The 16,412-nt window shown below is 51.6% G+C and overlaps 1 protein-coding gene across 1 annotated transcript in view; it reads right to left on the minus strand.

Annotated features, from left to right (window-relative positions):
* LOC144762941 (serotriflin-like) overlaps positions 1 to 16,412 on the minus strand; it is a 173,416-nt gene that overhangs the window by 62,762 nt on the left and 94,242 nt on the right. The gene's annotated exons all lie outside the window — the stretch shown is intronic.

Consider the following 16,412-nt stretch of genomic DNA (forward strand, 5'->3'; position numbering starts at 1 on the left):
CACCCTTTTCTACCTTGCACCATTCTCCCATCTACCTTGCACCATTCTCCCCTCTGTCTTGCACCCTTCTCCCCTCTGCCTTGTATATTCTCCCCTCTGCCTTGCACCCTTCTCCTATCTGCCTTGCACCCTTCTCCTCTCTGCATTGCACCCTTCTTCCCTCTGCCTTGCACCCTTCTCCTTTTTGCCTCGCACCCTTCTCCCCTCTGCCTTGCACCCTTCTCCCCTCTGCATTGCACCCTTCTCCCTCTCCCAGTTGTACCCTTCTCCCCTCTGCCTTGCACTCTTCTCCCCTCCGCCCTGCACCTTTCTCTACCTTGCACCCTTCTCCCCTCTGGCGTGCGCCCTTCTCCTATCTGCCATGCACCCTTCTCCCCTCTGCCTTGCACCCTTGTCTACCTTGCACCCTTCTCCCCTCTGCCTTGCACCCTCCTCCTCTCTGCCTTGCACCCTTCTTCCCTCTGCCTTGCACCCTTCTTCTCTCTGCCTTGCACCCTTTTTCCCTCTGCCTTGCACCCTTCTCCTCTCTGCCTTGCACCCTTCTCCCCTCTGCATTGCACCCTACTCCACCTCCGTCTTGCACCCTTTATTACCTTGCACCATTCTCCCCTCTGCCTTGCACCATTCTCCCCTCTGCCTTGCACCCTTCTCCCCTCTGTCTTGCACCCTTCTCCCCTCTGCCTTGCACCCTTCTCCTATCTGCCTTGCACCCTTTTCCTCTCTGCATTGCACCCTTCTTCCCTCTGCCTTGCACCCTTCTCCTCTTTGCCTTGCACCCTTCTCCCCTCTGCCTTGCACCCTTCTCCCCTCTGTCTTGCACCCTTCTCCCACTCCCTGTTGTACCCTTCTCCCCTCTGCCTTGCACCCTTCTCCCCTCCGCCCTGCACCCTTCTGTACCTTGCACCCTTCTCCTCTCTGCCTTGCGCCCTTCTCCTCTCTGCCTTGCGCCCTTCTCCCCTCTGCCTTGTGCCCTTCTCCCATTTGACTTGCACCCTTCTCCCCTGTACCTTGCACCCTTCTCCTCTCCGCCTTGCGCCCTTCTCCTCTCTGCCTTGCGCCCTTCTCACCTCTGCCTTGTGCCCTTCTCCCCTTTGACTTGCACCCTTCTCCTCTGTGCCTTGCATCTTCTCCCCTCTGCTTTGCACCCTTCTTCCCTTCCACCTTGAACCCTTCTCTACATTGCACCCTTCCACTCTCTGCCTTGCACCCTTCTCCTCTCTGCCTTGTACCCTTCTCTACCTTGCACCCTTCTCCTCTCTGCCTTGCACCCGTCTCCCCTCTTCCTTGCACCCTTCTCCTCTCTGCCTTGCATCCTTCTACCCTCTGTCTTGTCACCTTCTCCCCTCCGCCTTGCACCCTTCTCCCCTCCGCCTTGCACCCTTCTACCCTCTGCCTTGCACCATTCTCCCCTCTGCCTTGCACCATTCTCCCCTCTGCCTTGCACCCATCTCCCTTCTGCCTTGCACCCTTCTCCCTTCTGCCTTGCAGCCTTCTCCCCTCTGCTTTGCACCCTTCTCCCGTTGCACCCTTCTCCCCTCCCGTTACACCTTTCTCCCCTCTGCCTTGCACCCTTCTCCCCTCTGCTTTGCACCCTTCTCCCCTCTGCCTTGCACCCTTCTCCCCTCCACCTTGCACCCTTCTTCCCAACCCGTTGCACCTTTCTCCCCTCTGCTTTGCACCCTTCTCCCCTCTGCTTTGCACCCTTCTCCCCTCTGCCTTGCACCCTTCTCCCCTCCACCTTGCACCCTTCTTCCCACCCCGTTGCACCATTCTCCCCTCTGCCTTGCACCCTTCTCCCTTCTGCCTTGCACCCTTCTCCCCTCGGCTTTGCACCCTTCTCCCGTCCCCGTTGCACCCTTCTCCCCTCCCCGTTACACCTTTCTCCCCTCTGCCTTGCACCCTTCTCCCCTCTGCTTTGCACCCTTCTCCCCTCTGCTTTGCACCCTTCTCCCCTCTACCTTGCACCCTTCTTCCCACCCCGTTGCACCATTCTTCCCTCTGCCTTGCACCCTTCTCCCTTCCGCCTTGCCCCCTTCTCCTCTCCACCTTGCACCCTTCTCCTCGGTGCCTTGCACCCTTCTCCCCTCCGCCTTGTACCCTTCCCCCTCTGCCTTGCACCCTTTTCCTCTCTACCTTGCACCCTTCTCCTCTATGCCTTGCACCCTTCTCCCCTCTGGTGTGCCCCCTTCTCCTCTCTGCCTTGCACCCTTCTCCCCTCTACCTTGCGCCCTTCTCCTCTCTGCCTTGCACCCTTCTCCCCTCTACCTTGCACCCTTCTCCTCTCTGCCTTGCACCCTTCCCCCTCTGCCTTGCACCCTTTTCCTCTCTACCATGCACCCTTCTCCTCTCTGCCTTGCACCCTTCTCCCCTCTGGTGTGCACCCTTCTCCTCTCTGCCTTGCACCCTTCTCCCCTCTACCTTGCGCCCTTCTCCTCTCTGCCTTGCGCCCTTTTCCCCTCTGCCTTGCGCCCTTCTCCCCTTTGCCTTGCACCTTTCTCCTCTGTGCCTTTCACCTTCTCCCCTCTGCTTTGTACCCTTCTCCCCTTCCACCTTGAACCCTTCTCTACCTTGCACCCTTCCACTCTCTGCCTTGCACCCTTCTCCTCTCTGCCTTGCACCCTACTCTACCTTGCACCCTTCTCTTCTCTGCCTTGCACCAGTCTCCCCTCTGCCTTGCACCCTTCTCCTCTCTGCCTTGCATCCTTCTCCCCTCTGCCTTGTACCCTTCTCCCCTCTGCCTTGCACCCTTCTCCCCTCTGCCTTGCACCCTTTTCCCCTCTGCCCTGCATCCTTCTCCCCTCCCCATTGCACCCTTCTCCCCTCCCCATTCCACCCTTCTCCCCTCTGCCTTGCACCAATCCACCCTCTGCCTTGCACCCTTCTCCCCTCTGCCTTGCACCCTTCTCCCCTCCGCCTTGCACCCTTCTCCCCTCTGCCTTGCACCCTTCTCCCCTCTGCTTTGCACCATTCTCCCCTCTGCCTTGCACCCGTCTCCCCTCCACCTTGCACCCTTCTCCCCTCCCCGTTGCACCATTCAACCCTCTGCATGGCACCATTCTCCCCTCCGCCGGTTTCCACCTTTTCTCCCTCCCCGTTGCACCATTCTCCCCTCTGCCTTGCACCCTTCTCCTCTCCACCTTGCAACCTTCTCCTCTCTGCCTTGCACCCTTCTCCCCTCAGCCTTGCACCCTTCTCTACCTTGCACCCTTCTCCTCTCTGCCTTGCACCCTTCTCCCCTCTGCCTTGCACCCTTCTCCTCTCTACCTTGCACCCTTCTCCTCTCTGCCATGCACCTTTCTCCCCTCTGGTGTGCATCCTTCTCCTCTCTGCCTTGCACCCTTCTCTCCTCTGCCTTGCACCCTTGTCTACCTTGCACCCTTCTCCTCTCTGCCTTGCACCCTTCTTCCCTCTGCCTTGCCCCCTTCTTCCCTCTGTCTTGCACCCTTCTCCCCTCTGCCTTGCACCCTTCTACCCTCTGCATTGCACCCTACTCCACCTCCGTCTTGCACCCTTTTCTACCTTGCACCATTCTCCCATCTACCTTGCACCATTCTCCCCTCTGTCTTGCACCCTTCTCCCCTCTGCCTTGTATATTCTCCCCTCTGCCTTGCACCCTTCTCCTATCTGCCTTGCACCCTTCTCCTCTCTGCATTGCACCCTTCTTCCCTCTGCCTTGCACCCTTCTCCTTTTTGCCTCGCACCCTTCTCCCCTCTGCCTTGCACCCTTCTCCCCTCTGCATTGCACCCTTCTCCCTCTCCCAGTTGTACCCTTCTCCCCTCTGCCTTGCACTCTTCTCCCCTCCGCCCTGCACCTTTCTCTACCTTGCACCCTTCTCCTCTCTGCCTTGCGCCCTTCTCCTCTCTGCCTTGCGCCCTTCTCCTCTTTGCCTTGCACCCTTCTCCCCTCTGCCTTGCACCCTTCTCCCCCTCCCCGTTGCACCCTTCTCCCCCTCCCTGTTGTACCCTTCTCCGCTCCGCCTTGCACCCTTACCTACCTTGAACCCTTTTCCTCTCTGCCTTGCGCCTTTCTCCTCTCTGCCTTGCACCATTCTCTACCTTGCACACTTCTCCCCTCTGCCTTGCGCCCTTCTCCCCCCTGCCTTGCACCCTTCTCTACCTTGCCCCCTTCTACTCTCTGCCTTGCGCCCTTCTCCTCTCTGCCTTGCGCCCTTCTCCCCTCTGCCTTGCACCCTTCTCCTTTCTCCCCTCTGCCTTGCACCCTTCTCCCCCTCCCCGTTGCACCCTTCTCACCTCTGCCTTCCACCCTTCTCCCCCTCAACTTTGCACCCTTCTCTACCTTGCACCCTTCTCCCCTCTGCCTTTCACCCTTCTGCCCTCCACCTTGCATCCTTCTCCTCTCTGCCTCCCACCATTCTCCACTCCGCCTTGCACCCTTCTCCTCTCTACCTTTCACCCTTCTCCCCTCTGCCTTGTACGCTTCTCCCCTCCGCCTTGCAGAGGGGAGAAGGGTGCAAGGCAGAGGGGAGAAGGGTGCAAGGTAGAAAGGAGAAGGGTGCAAGGCAGAGAGGACACACTGGCGATCCAGGGGGGGGGGGGGTAAGTGCCCCCTTGCCCCCCTCCTGCGGCACCCATGGTGGAGTGTTCCAACAAGAGTGCTTACCTGAGGGCACCATTTTGCTGCCTCATCCCTTCTCATATGAGCATTGCCCAGGAGAATGCTGTCTGTGGGGCCCCCACCCCATCCTTGTCCTTGTCTCTTCTCAGAGGAGCAGAGCACTGTGGCGAATGCTGTCTCTGGGCCCCCACCCCCATCCTTTTTCGGGCCAGGCTCTGACTGAAGAGACACAATGTAAGTTGATACTTTGTTTCTCTTCAGTCAGTGCAAGGGGCTCAGAGCAGGCTGCAGACAGCCTGCACCTGCTTTAGAGGGAGAGAGGCTTGCTTTAGCGCAAGCCTTTCTCACAGCTCTCGCTGAAGAGCTGAGGGGGCCCCCTTCATTTACTGAAGAGAGTAGGGCTGCGGGGGAGTTTGTTACGCCCCTGTCCTGGAGCTGCTCCCATGCTGTGTACAGCATGAGAGCAGCTACGGGATTGGGTGTATTTGCGTTCCACTAGGCAGGAAGGAAGTCCTTCACCTTCCTGCTCGTCAACACTAGGAAACTGCCGGGAGAGGACAGACACATTGGAGAGCTTTTAGCCATTGCTCCCCACAATATTTTCATACTACCAGCCTCCACTGACTGAGTCAGTAAAACCACAAATGTACTTGGGTCAATAGAAGAGCAGTCAGAACCAATATAGTATCTCACTTGTTTGGATTAGCTACAAAATACCCAAGCGCATCAAAAACACAGTTCTCCTTCCTTATATACTCAGTTTCACATAACAGTCTGCCTCCCTTTTCCCAGTTACCTTATATTATCATTTAATTTCTTGACAGACCATTTTGGATGTATGTCACAACAACGAAAGTCTTAACATTGAAGGCTTTTACAACGAAAGCAAAACAACAAGGATGGCATTACTACATCCATCCTTACTCTGAATCTTTCACGAGTACGAATGGCATCACAGCGCATGACATTTATCATTGTAGTTGATGCTAGCCTTTACCACAAAATATTTGGTGAAATACAACTGCTACACATATAAATATGCTAAATATGAATGTCGCATATTTTATAATACTGAGATTTAGAGTCACCTGCATTTTTCAAATAATGTTCAGTGCTAAACAACTGGCAGTTGTTAAAAGAAACTGGTCAGAGGTTGGGAAATCTGCTTTATTTACAAACTTGTGAAGATTCACAGTTATGGCAGCAAGTATTGCCAAAGCTGTGTGCCACTCTATTGAGGTGTAAAAAGACTGCTCTGGAGGGCACTGCGATATGTTCAAGTTATGTCCCTATCCCCCTATGAGCACTGAATAAACAGGCAGGATAGGATCAGTTAGAGGCATATTACAAAACAAGTAGCGATAATTATCGCTAAATAGGCTTAGAGACGATTTTTTTATCGCTGCCTATCGCTGGATATGTTAGCGGAGAATACATGCTATTAAACATTTTTCTCCATTGTGCTAAAATATCCAGCGATAGCGGCAAAATGCGCGAATATCGCTAAGAATACAGCGATATTCACGCATTAGCGACAAAATGCTCTTAGCCATGTTATCCACCTCCCAATGGATAGCATGGCTAAGAACTAGTCAGAGCAGGCATTAGTTTTTGGCGATAGCGGGAATATTTCCATCGCTACGCCTGCCTTGCTAATAGGCGATAGCGACGTTAGCGACTGCTTTCAGTCGCTAACAGGTTGGGTACGCCCACTTTGCATGTCATTAGCGATAAATATCGCTAACATGCAAAGCGGGCCCCAAACCGCTCGCTATCACCTAAAAGCTGTCGCTAATAGAGCGATAGAATTAGCGGACGAAAACGGCCTCTAAACCGGCGATAATTACCTATCGCCACCCTTGGTAATATGCGCCTTAGTTTGGTTGACAAGGCCTTGAAGCAAGACTATAATGTTACACATCCACATATCCTGTAGCACCTTAGCAGCAGTCAGCGGTGTACTGAGGAGCATGGTATCACAATGCGAGCAAACAAACAAACAAAGCTATTTTGCTTTGGAAAACATTGGAGAATATTAGTGAACAGTAAGGTAAGACTACAGGTTCATTACATACTGCGCCTTGTGCTGAAACATCACAATAGTGCTTTTTAACAAATGTATGCATTTCCCGAGTGTGGTTACATTGATTGGCTTATCACCAAACTCCCCGCCTGTAGACTGGTAAAGGGGTTATTTTTTTATTATACACGCCTTTTGACATTTTTTGCGATTTATTACATTTGGTGTTGTAATTGTAATGGATATAAAAGTATGCGTTGTTGCTGTATTTGAAATGCTTCACTATGTGACGGCGTGATATTGATTTTTGATGTAGAAACTGGCGTGGTAATGACCCTCTCATGGTGCCGGATTCGTAGTTAAGGCTTTTCGTTGTAAAGCCTTCGTTAAAGAGGATGTTTCCTCTTAAAGCAGCCATCATCATCAGCCCGAGAATGATAAGGCCCTTTACAGCACCTCTACAATAAGTTAGTTCAGTGGAAAAGTAAAGTAGATTAATTCTTTAGATTTTTTTTATACAAACTCTATAGGACTGCTGATTCTGTCTGGTATTCCCAGGGCTTTCATCATTTACTGATTGACAAGTGGCACAAGTTGCCGACCACATTCCCCTGAGCTGTCCTAAAGATGTTTGGGAGATAAGTAGTTTGCATAGCCCACATTGTTTAACAAATATGTGAATTTGCATTCAACGTAGCCTCCAGCCTCACTATTTTTCGTGCGTTTAAAGAATAAGTGGCAACCCATTAACACTGGGAAACACAATGATACAAGGAGACAATGGTCCCTTATAGGGTATGTGTGAACCTCAACTTTCTCTGCAATTATTCCTAAGCATTCAATGATTGGTTTTGTATTGTATTAAATTACTTATTTGCAAAAACAAAAGCAAAATTACTTAAGGCTTTTAACCCCTTCGTTGCCCGATCGGAGCACTCCCTCCCTAGTGCTGCGATCGGCCAACGGCCGACGGAGCCCTGCCCACTCAATAGAACGCCCGCACCACAAAAAACACTGCGGTTAAGGCGTTAAAGGCAAAATGGTGCTCCCAACTACACAACTGTGCAGTGATAGTGAAATGAGTGAGTATATAGTGTGGAAATGTTATACAGTATATATATCGAGGATCGGTGTTGGAGGACATACTTGGGGGATAATTACGATGTCGGGCAGAAGGCCAGCTGACAGCTCGTCTGTGGTGATCTGTCCGGCATCTGCTGCTGCGGTCCAACTGCCACACTACGATGCATGCTATTGACTTAGCTGGAGATTCACTTTTGCAGTGCTGAACATCTCTCAATCAATCAATCAATCATGCCATTTGTATAGCGCACTACTCACCCGGGAGGGTCTCAAGGCGCTTGGGGGGAGGGGTATGCTACTGCTCGAACAGCCAGGTCTTGAGTTGTTTCCTGAAGGCGAGATGGTCCTGGGGCAGCCGAAGGTGGATGGGGAGGGAGTTCCAAGTCTTGGCAGCCAGGTAAGAGAAGGACTGCACCTTGCCTGGGGGGCCCCCGCATCTGGCACCACCGTGACCTGGTGTAGTTGTGGTGCACCCTCATTGCTGTAGTGTTTTCCCCTAACATACCGGGGCTTGAAGAGATCACTTGCTGGTGGCCTGCGTATCCCTGGGCCCTCAGACTGCAAAGATTGTCCTATTGGTGCACATTGAACCTGTGGACTTACATTAACTTTACTGCCATTGCTATAGAGAGGACTGAAAAAACGCAACCTCACCTCACTTTTGAGGCACGCAAATCCTCTAAGTCTTTGCAGAGGGCGGCCTTGGAATCTGAAGCGACACCCGGCTGTGGGGTCTCCCACCCTTGAGACAACGCTGCTGGCCATGCAGCGTAGCCTGCAGTCCATAGAGGAGACGATGGCTGCCATGAACCACCGATTAGATCATATGTCGGTATATGAAGTAGAACAGCGCATGTCTGCGACGGAGGATAGCCTGAGTGAGGTTACCGGGAAGACGCTGAATATGGGGGAGGTCCTATCTCTTATTCAGGCTAAGAAGGAGGACTTGGAGGCCCATTCCCAGCAAAATACTATTCGGATTACGGGACTTCCGGAATCCACGAATGTTGGCAAGATGGAGCTATTTGTGGAGAACTTGGTCGAGGATATCTTTGGAACTGAATAGCTATCCCCCATGTTCGTTGTCAAGTGGGCACACTGATGCCTCGCTGCGTGGCCTGTCCCAGGTGCTCCTCCTCGCCCAATTGTAGCACGCTTGTTGAATTACAGAGACCGTGATGTTATTTTACGTATGGCCCGCGACAAGGGTAATATTGTGCATCAGGGCAACTCTCTTTTGTTCTTTCCCGATTTTACAGTTGCTGTGCAGGCCGCAAGGAGGGAGTTTGGCGCTGTTTATTAGAAATGGGATTTCCGGCTGGCTGAGGCTTGCGCCAAAGCCAGGCAGAAACCACCACTCTAGTCGGGGCAAGGGAGTTACACGCCAAAGATAACCCCTGCTCACCCTCTAGGCAACGTGGCGCGAGCAATAAGGCTGATCCCGGAGGCAATGTGAGTTAAGTGTTTGTGCACGCACCCCCAGCAACAACACCCAAGGCCCACCACAAAGGAAACTCCACACAAGGTTATATGTAAAAATAGCCTTTGTATTGTACAAAACACATTAGATAATAAATACACACTTTACAAGGTGCCATAGGCACGGGCAAAATTTACAGGAGATAAGGTACATGGGACAGGGCCACGGGCACCACTGTCAAGAATACACACTTTTAGAACTAGCACTTGGTAGAATTAGCACTTTGTAGGGATAACCCTAGGCACATAGAACAATTGTAGAACCAACTAGAAAGTAAAGCACACAACCAGTAACTACTGGTAGGAGGTAAGTACCACCTATGCAACCCTAACCACCTTAGGAGAATGTCGCGCAGGGAACCAGAACCTCACTAGCAACACCTGTAGTAGGAAGAACAACCACCTAAGTATCACTATACATTTAAGGGTATAGGCATGAAAACATTACACATGATGCATACAAACATTCAGAGATGTAGGGAAAAACACATGATGAATAAACATACATTCAGCGGTGTAGGGAAAAGCACATGACACATAAAAACTAAGCATGAGCGGATTTTGCGTATTGGCAATCCGCGGATTTGCGGATTTGCGTATTTCGAAAATACGCAAAATCCGCGGATCCTAGCGTATTTTTTTTTTTTTGTGTTCGCACGGGTTTCTGCAAGTTCGCAAGGGTTTTATTGTACAAAACGCTCGCGAACGTGCAGAAAACCCGTGCGAACACAATGTGCCTACTCATGGGTATTGCGCTCGTGAAAGTCAAGGATGCAAAGTCTATCCAGCATCACAGCTGATTTTCCACGGTAGATTTGGGAAGAAGGCACACCTGTCCATTCTCGACGACGCTCACGATTGTTTTTGGGCTAATGAATGAGTCACTGAATTTGAGCATCAACTAGTTCGAGCGACCATGTGTGTGTTACGGGCGCAGGGTCCCTTGAGTGAGCTGCTGTAGTATTTTACAATGGCGCCAGCAAGCTGCCAGCGCCGTTGTAAAATAGTTACAAAGTTAGCTTGCACAGGAAGCACTTAGATAAAATAAAGCAGCACCTGCTTCGTTTTATCTAGTGGTTCCTGTGCAAGCTAACTTTGTAACTATTTTACAACGGCGCTGGCAGCTTGCTGGCGCCATTGTAAAATAGTTACATGAGTGGGGGTTCAACTTTTGAACCAGTTACGTCCGTGGATTTTTTTTTTCGGATTTTGTGGGAAATCCGTAAAATACGCGGATTGCGGATTCCCCAAAAATCCGAAAAATCCGTGGGCGTAACGGATTTACCGCTCATGCTTAATAAAAACACATTCAGAGGTGCAGCAAAGAACAATTGCGCAGAAATCACATCAGCCACAACCTGTGACTGTCCCTAGGCCAACTGGCCTCTCTGGGGCTGAAACGCCCTGTGTCCCAATGTCAGGGGTGCCTAAACGGAGCAGCTGCCCACTAAGTGCTGGGCAGCTGTAGCAGGGAGCCTGGCAGGCTCTAAAACAAACCAACGGTGCCCCCAGGAGCCCTCGTGGGCTTCGAAACAAATGTGGTGCCCGGGAGCCTCTCAGGCTCGAAATAAAGATGTCCAGGAGCCTCGTGGGCTCTGCAACAAAATATGGCCCACTTAGAGCCTCGTGGGCTCTGAAATAATGTGACCCACACTGGGGGAGCGGCCCGCTGCGAACTGGGGCCGCTCTACCCTCTGCAAATGCTCCTCAGAACGTTGGAGTCCCTCTCGGGGGATCACAAAATGGGCCCTGAGCCTCTCGTGGGCTCTGAACAACAATGGGGCAAAAACCACGTGTGAGCCTTGCAGGCTCGGTGTCCAAAAACAACTGTGCCCCGTGGGAGTCTCGTGGGCTCTAAATACAGAATGATGCCCCCAAACGTTTGAAGAGCCTTGTGGGCTCAAAACAAGCAAGCTGCCCCACTCTTGGGGATGGGCAACGACAATCTGCCCCAATATGCCCCCTCTCCCTCTCAGCACTAGGTAGACTCGTGGGAGCGACCGGTTGCCAACCGGGGCCGCTCTAGATCATAGGAACAGCCCCCGCACTCACCGGACTTGCGGGCCTCCTCTGGTGGTCCTCTGGGCGGGGTTCTCTTTCTACTGGTGGCCGCACAGGGTTGGGAGGCTGCAAGGGTAGGCACCAGCAACGTGCCTCCAGCCCCCACCTCCGCTTCTCTTTTCCCAGCTCCTCCGGTCGCGCTGGCTCGTCTCCTGGGGCGGGGACGTCCTGGGAGGTGGAGTGGGCTCCCGTCCTCCCTCAGCACCAAGGATGCTTCTCCTTCCTTCCTGAGTCCACCAGAGCGCGGGGTGGGCTCCCCTCGGCTTCCGTGTTCACCGCAGTACTTCCGGGTCGCGACTGCAGCCAATGGCAGCGTGGCCCTGGGGTGCGGAGGCGGGAACAGTGCCTCACGTAAGATCCCCGAGCCGGCGGCGGTGATTTAAACACAGCAACAGATGAGGGGTGGGCTCCCTCGAAATAAATAAATAAAGGCAAATATGCCTCAACATGCAGGGTGGCCACCTGCTTAAATTATAATAGAAATGCGGGCCAAATGCAGGGTGGACACCTGCTTTTCCTCACGCAAAATGTGGGGCAACAAAGCGCTCAAAATCAATAAAAGCAAAAGCGCTCCCCAGCGCTAAGATGCTCCAGAGTCCAGCAAAAGTCTTTTTAGCAAGGCAGGGGGGGCAAGGCTGGGCCCTGGATCCAGCACACAGGGTCCTCCTAGGCAGGGAGGCAATACCCCAGTGGCGGTCCTCCTGGCGCCCAGCAGCAGCAGCCCCCCTCAAGAAAGGATCCAAGAAAAGAACATTTTGCAAGGGGACACAGCCCCTTTTTATATAGATAAATCCTTTGTCCTTAGGTGCAGGGTGGGGGGGGGAAACCAGTCACAGCTGGTTTTGGAGCACTTTGTTGTGCTCAGCCACCCTTTCCATTCCCCAGTCAGGCTAGGGTCATCAGTCGCACCACAGGGGGCGGAGCCAGCATTGTGCGGGGAAAGCCCAGCCCTATTCAGGTCCCATGTGTACCCCTCCCGCACATCAGCATGCTAATCTCAACACTCACCATCGGGGCAGACCCATCCTCACTCCTGGAGCCAGGCTCACCTCCAGCCAATCACACGCCAGACACAAATTACACAAACATGCCAACTTCTAGAAGTGGCACTTCCACACTTGACACATACATCATTGCGCAGCATTTAATCACACGAGTCCGCACATACCAAACTCGCACCTGCACTCCCCACGCATCAGGAACTAACATGGACACATACATTCCCCATGCATTCCTATGGGAGGGCAGGCCAACCTCACTACATGCACGCATTTTACCCTGGGACACAGTGGTAAAGTGCGCAGAAACCAAAAATCACTACCAACAATTCACATTAATAAGCAAAAAGTTTAGGGGTGAACCTGCCAGAAGGGCCAAGTCCAACACTGTTAAAAAGTTTTTACACTCCGAAGGAGTTCCTTACTCTTTGCTATACCCTGCCCATCTGCGTATTGGTCCTGAGGGGGCCTAAAAAATATTCACCAATCCCAAAGCTGGCCTGGAACACGTGAAACATCTGAAGCTGGTGCGGCGAGAGTCTCAGGTGCTTTCGAACAATGAGGAACAGTGAGGGCCTGATTGTCTTTGAAATGTGGTTCTGTTGACAGTCTCCATATAATGCTGTGATGTTGTTTCTAACAGTTACTTTTTTTAGGTTGTCATATTTAGATGTCACTGCCTCAACACGTTTCTCTCTTGCCAGGGGCTGGAGGACACAGTGTTATAATGTGACAGGCATAGCTCGCAGGTATGCTCAGCCACCTCTTACTAGCTAGGAGGCTAGGCGCGTTCTGATGCCCTCCACATGGGAGTACCCCATCTGTGCTTGTTTGTTTTATTTGGTTGGTTGGGTTGGACAGGGCTGGGCTAGCTTTGGTGAGTTGGGGACTCTGAAGTGGATGGGGGCCTGGGGGAGAGGGTTGCAATAGGGTTGATTGGCACTTCTTTTCTATGATGTCGATGTATTCACCTTTTTTATCCATATATGTGGACACATATTCCTGATTTATCCATTTAGGGAACCTGTCATGACCGTTAGACTTAATGAGTGGTAATGTGAAGTTCCTAACATGAAATGTCCGTGGCCTGAACATTCCCAAAAAATTAGATCTGTATTAGCCTGCCTGGATAGGATGAACGTGCAGATAGCTTTTCTTCAGGAGACGCATCTTTCAAAACATTGTGGTGAGTCTGTGGGTGCACGCAGGGCCGGGGTGCAAGTGGCATCCTCCTATTCTACCTATTCACGTGGTGTGATGATTCTGGTTAAACGTGGGGTTCCCTTCACTGCTATTCGGGCCGAAACGGATGAACATGGGTGAGTGGCATTGGTGCACAGCAGCTGGGTGGAGTTAGTGTACTTCTGGTAAATGTGTATAGCCGAAATATTGATGACCCAGCCTTCTTTGTGGATGTTTGGCACCACATTTCGGGGTTTCCTAAAGTGGAGGTTCTCTGGGGAGGGGGCTTCAGTTTGTGTTTGGATCTGGTGATGGATTGTATGGGACAGGGACTCCTGCGGCCTAGGAATGCTTCAGAGGTCCTCCTGGGACTGTTTGAAACAGGTGGGATGCATGATGCATGGTGCTTGCGGCACCCTGGAGCGCGTGAGTGTATGTTTGTCTCCTTTGTGCATGAGACGTGTACATGCCTGGATCTGTGGCTTGCCACCAAGGCTGCTTGTACATGGGTAGTCAGCATTGACCAGATGGCTCGCACACTGTCAGATCATTCCCCAGTGTTTTTGGAACTCCAGATACCTGCATGTGAGAGACCTCCATTTGCATGGTGTTTGCAACTGACTTCATTGACAGACTCTGTCTTTGAACACACTGTTGGGAAGGCCACCCAGAATTATTTTCGTGAGAATGAAGGATCGGTGGGACAGCGCTGGTCTCTTGTGGGAGGCATTCAAGGTGACTATTAGGGGGGTATGCATGGGAGCACAGACTGGTGTGCTGCAGGATCTCTGGTGCAGAATTCATAAATTGGCAGCGGAAATCTCCACTCTTATCAAAGTGCGCTTGTCCCTTTGGCCGACTGTAACGCAACAAGAGGCCAGGCATGTGCACTTTGCAACATCTAACCTAGCTGTGTTAAGAAGCCAGGTTAGTGAAAGTGCAAGAGCAGGCCTCCAGAGTACTGTGGAGTGCCGAGACAGGCCACTCCCCCCAGTCAAGGGCCTGCTCTCACGCTGGTGAGAGCAGCACCAGAATTGGTCAAAGGAGTTGCTGGGGCCTGTACTGCAGTTGTGGCGAGATCCGTAGTGAGGAGGTCCTGTGGTGAGGTAAGTGTTTTATTAATATATTTTAATTGTATTTGTATGCGCCCGTTTATTTATATATTTTTAGCTTTTTTTTACACACGTATGTGTGCCCCACCTCCCCATAGCTATGAGCCACCACTGTAATGACACCTCTGCTCCCTTACTCTTCAGTATATCCACAATTAATATGTATCAAGTGATGAATGTGTATTCACATACTAGAAGGAGTTTCTGACATTCAGCTTGGAATTTAATATGCAGTGAGTAGACTGGCTTTCAGAACATCTCCTTGAAGCTCTGACTAACACCTGGTAGTAACGAGGTGGCAGGGTGATCAGTACACAATTATTTCCAGTTGATCAATGTGCTTGTTCTAATTACGTGTCAGATTATAGTCATAATTGTCAAAACCGAGTGTCACACAGGTGAATGCAGTGTTGGCAATCTGGTGCTGTATGCCAGTGTTCAATATGAATAAAATTAACCAACCTTTGATCTGACATTCGAGCATCCATTCAAAATGATTATTAGCCCCATCACGGAAAATCTTTTATACCTTTTATTGCACTGCTTACACAAACCACTTTTTCCATACATTAGCTTGGAGTAGTTCTGAGTTAAGTATTTAATGAATCAGAAAAGTCACTCCATCAATGGTGTGCTGTTTCAGAATAATATGCACTAACACACCAAAATTTCTACACAAGTTCTAAAACTTTGGGGGATCTGTGTAACAGAAGTGGCAGAGTGAGGCGTTAGCCATCATGGATTAACGCCTGACTCCGCCATTTCAGAAACTCAAGGCTGCCCCATATTTAAAAGGATATGGGGCAACCTTGCGTTACCCCCTGCGCTGGAGCTACACTTACCAGAGGAGCGCCAAGCAAGGCAACTTTGCACCATAGTGCAAGGGTGTCTGCGTGCTGGGGAGGATTGTTTTTGTGTGGGAAGGTGTCCCTTCCTTCAAATAAACAATTCTGAAATGCCATTTTGTCACTTCTATGTGTGCTGCTTAATGCAGCACACATGGAAGTTACAAAACATCATTTTTTTTAAGGATTGTTCATGTCAGTGGGAGGAGGAGCTGGTTCCATAATGACTGCTCGGAGCTGAAGCTCCGTGGAAGCCCCACGCACAGTTACCAAGCGCGGTGCTTCATCACACCAAAACCAGCAGGAAAAACTCACTCCTAACATCGGAGCATTGGGAGCGTCTGCCGCTGTGGGCGCCGTTCCCCCAAACTGCTTCAGTGCCATGCAATCGGCTAAAACTAGCCAGGCGATCGTACCTCAAAATGGTGCATGGGGCGGAGCGGACTCGCTTTTTTCTGTAACAGAGCGTGTGCTGCGAAATCAGTAGTGGGCCCCTGGAAGACTGCATCAAAGGAGCAATGAGACCCGGCGCTGCCACCTCTGCATCTCCGGTGGGTGCATGCAGTATAAGTGAAGTAGCTGTTACCGATGGTGCAGCCCTGAATCACACGGAGCGACGCAGACTCTCAGCACGCAAGGCAGCAACCACTAAGACCGAGAAAAACCCAACGATCCCACACCTGTGAAACTCCATGACACTGTGAGACACAGCAACATCCGGTGAGCACACCGGGAGCCCGTGGGAGTCAGCTCCAGTGTTACGAGAGTCCCGCACACCCTAGAAGACGCACTGCAGGGGCTGAGAGGCAGTGAGTGGGGGAGCGGAGAAAGCCCCAGGCGATTCAATTTGGGAGATTGGTGGACCGGAGGGTGCCTGAATATATCCCCCATAAAAAACGTTGCTCAAATTTCTAAGCACGATACGCCACGTCATACCCCAAAATGGCACCCCCCAGGGAAATACCACCGGTGAGGGAGTATCCAGATGAATTAACTGGATCAAAGGCATTACTGAGAAAAAGATTCACAAAACAAGAGGCAAAACAAATGCAGAGT

This window comes from Lissotriton helveticus, chromosome 6, assembly GCF_964261635.1.
Source record: "Lissotriton helveticus chromosome 6, aLisHel1.1, whole genome shotgun sequence".
In the NCBI taxonomy this organism is placed as follows: domain Eukaryota; kingdom Metazoa; phylum Chordata; class Amphibia; order Caudata; family Salamandridae; genus Lissotriton; species Lissotriton helveticus.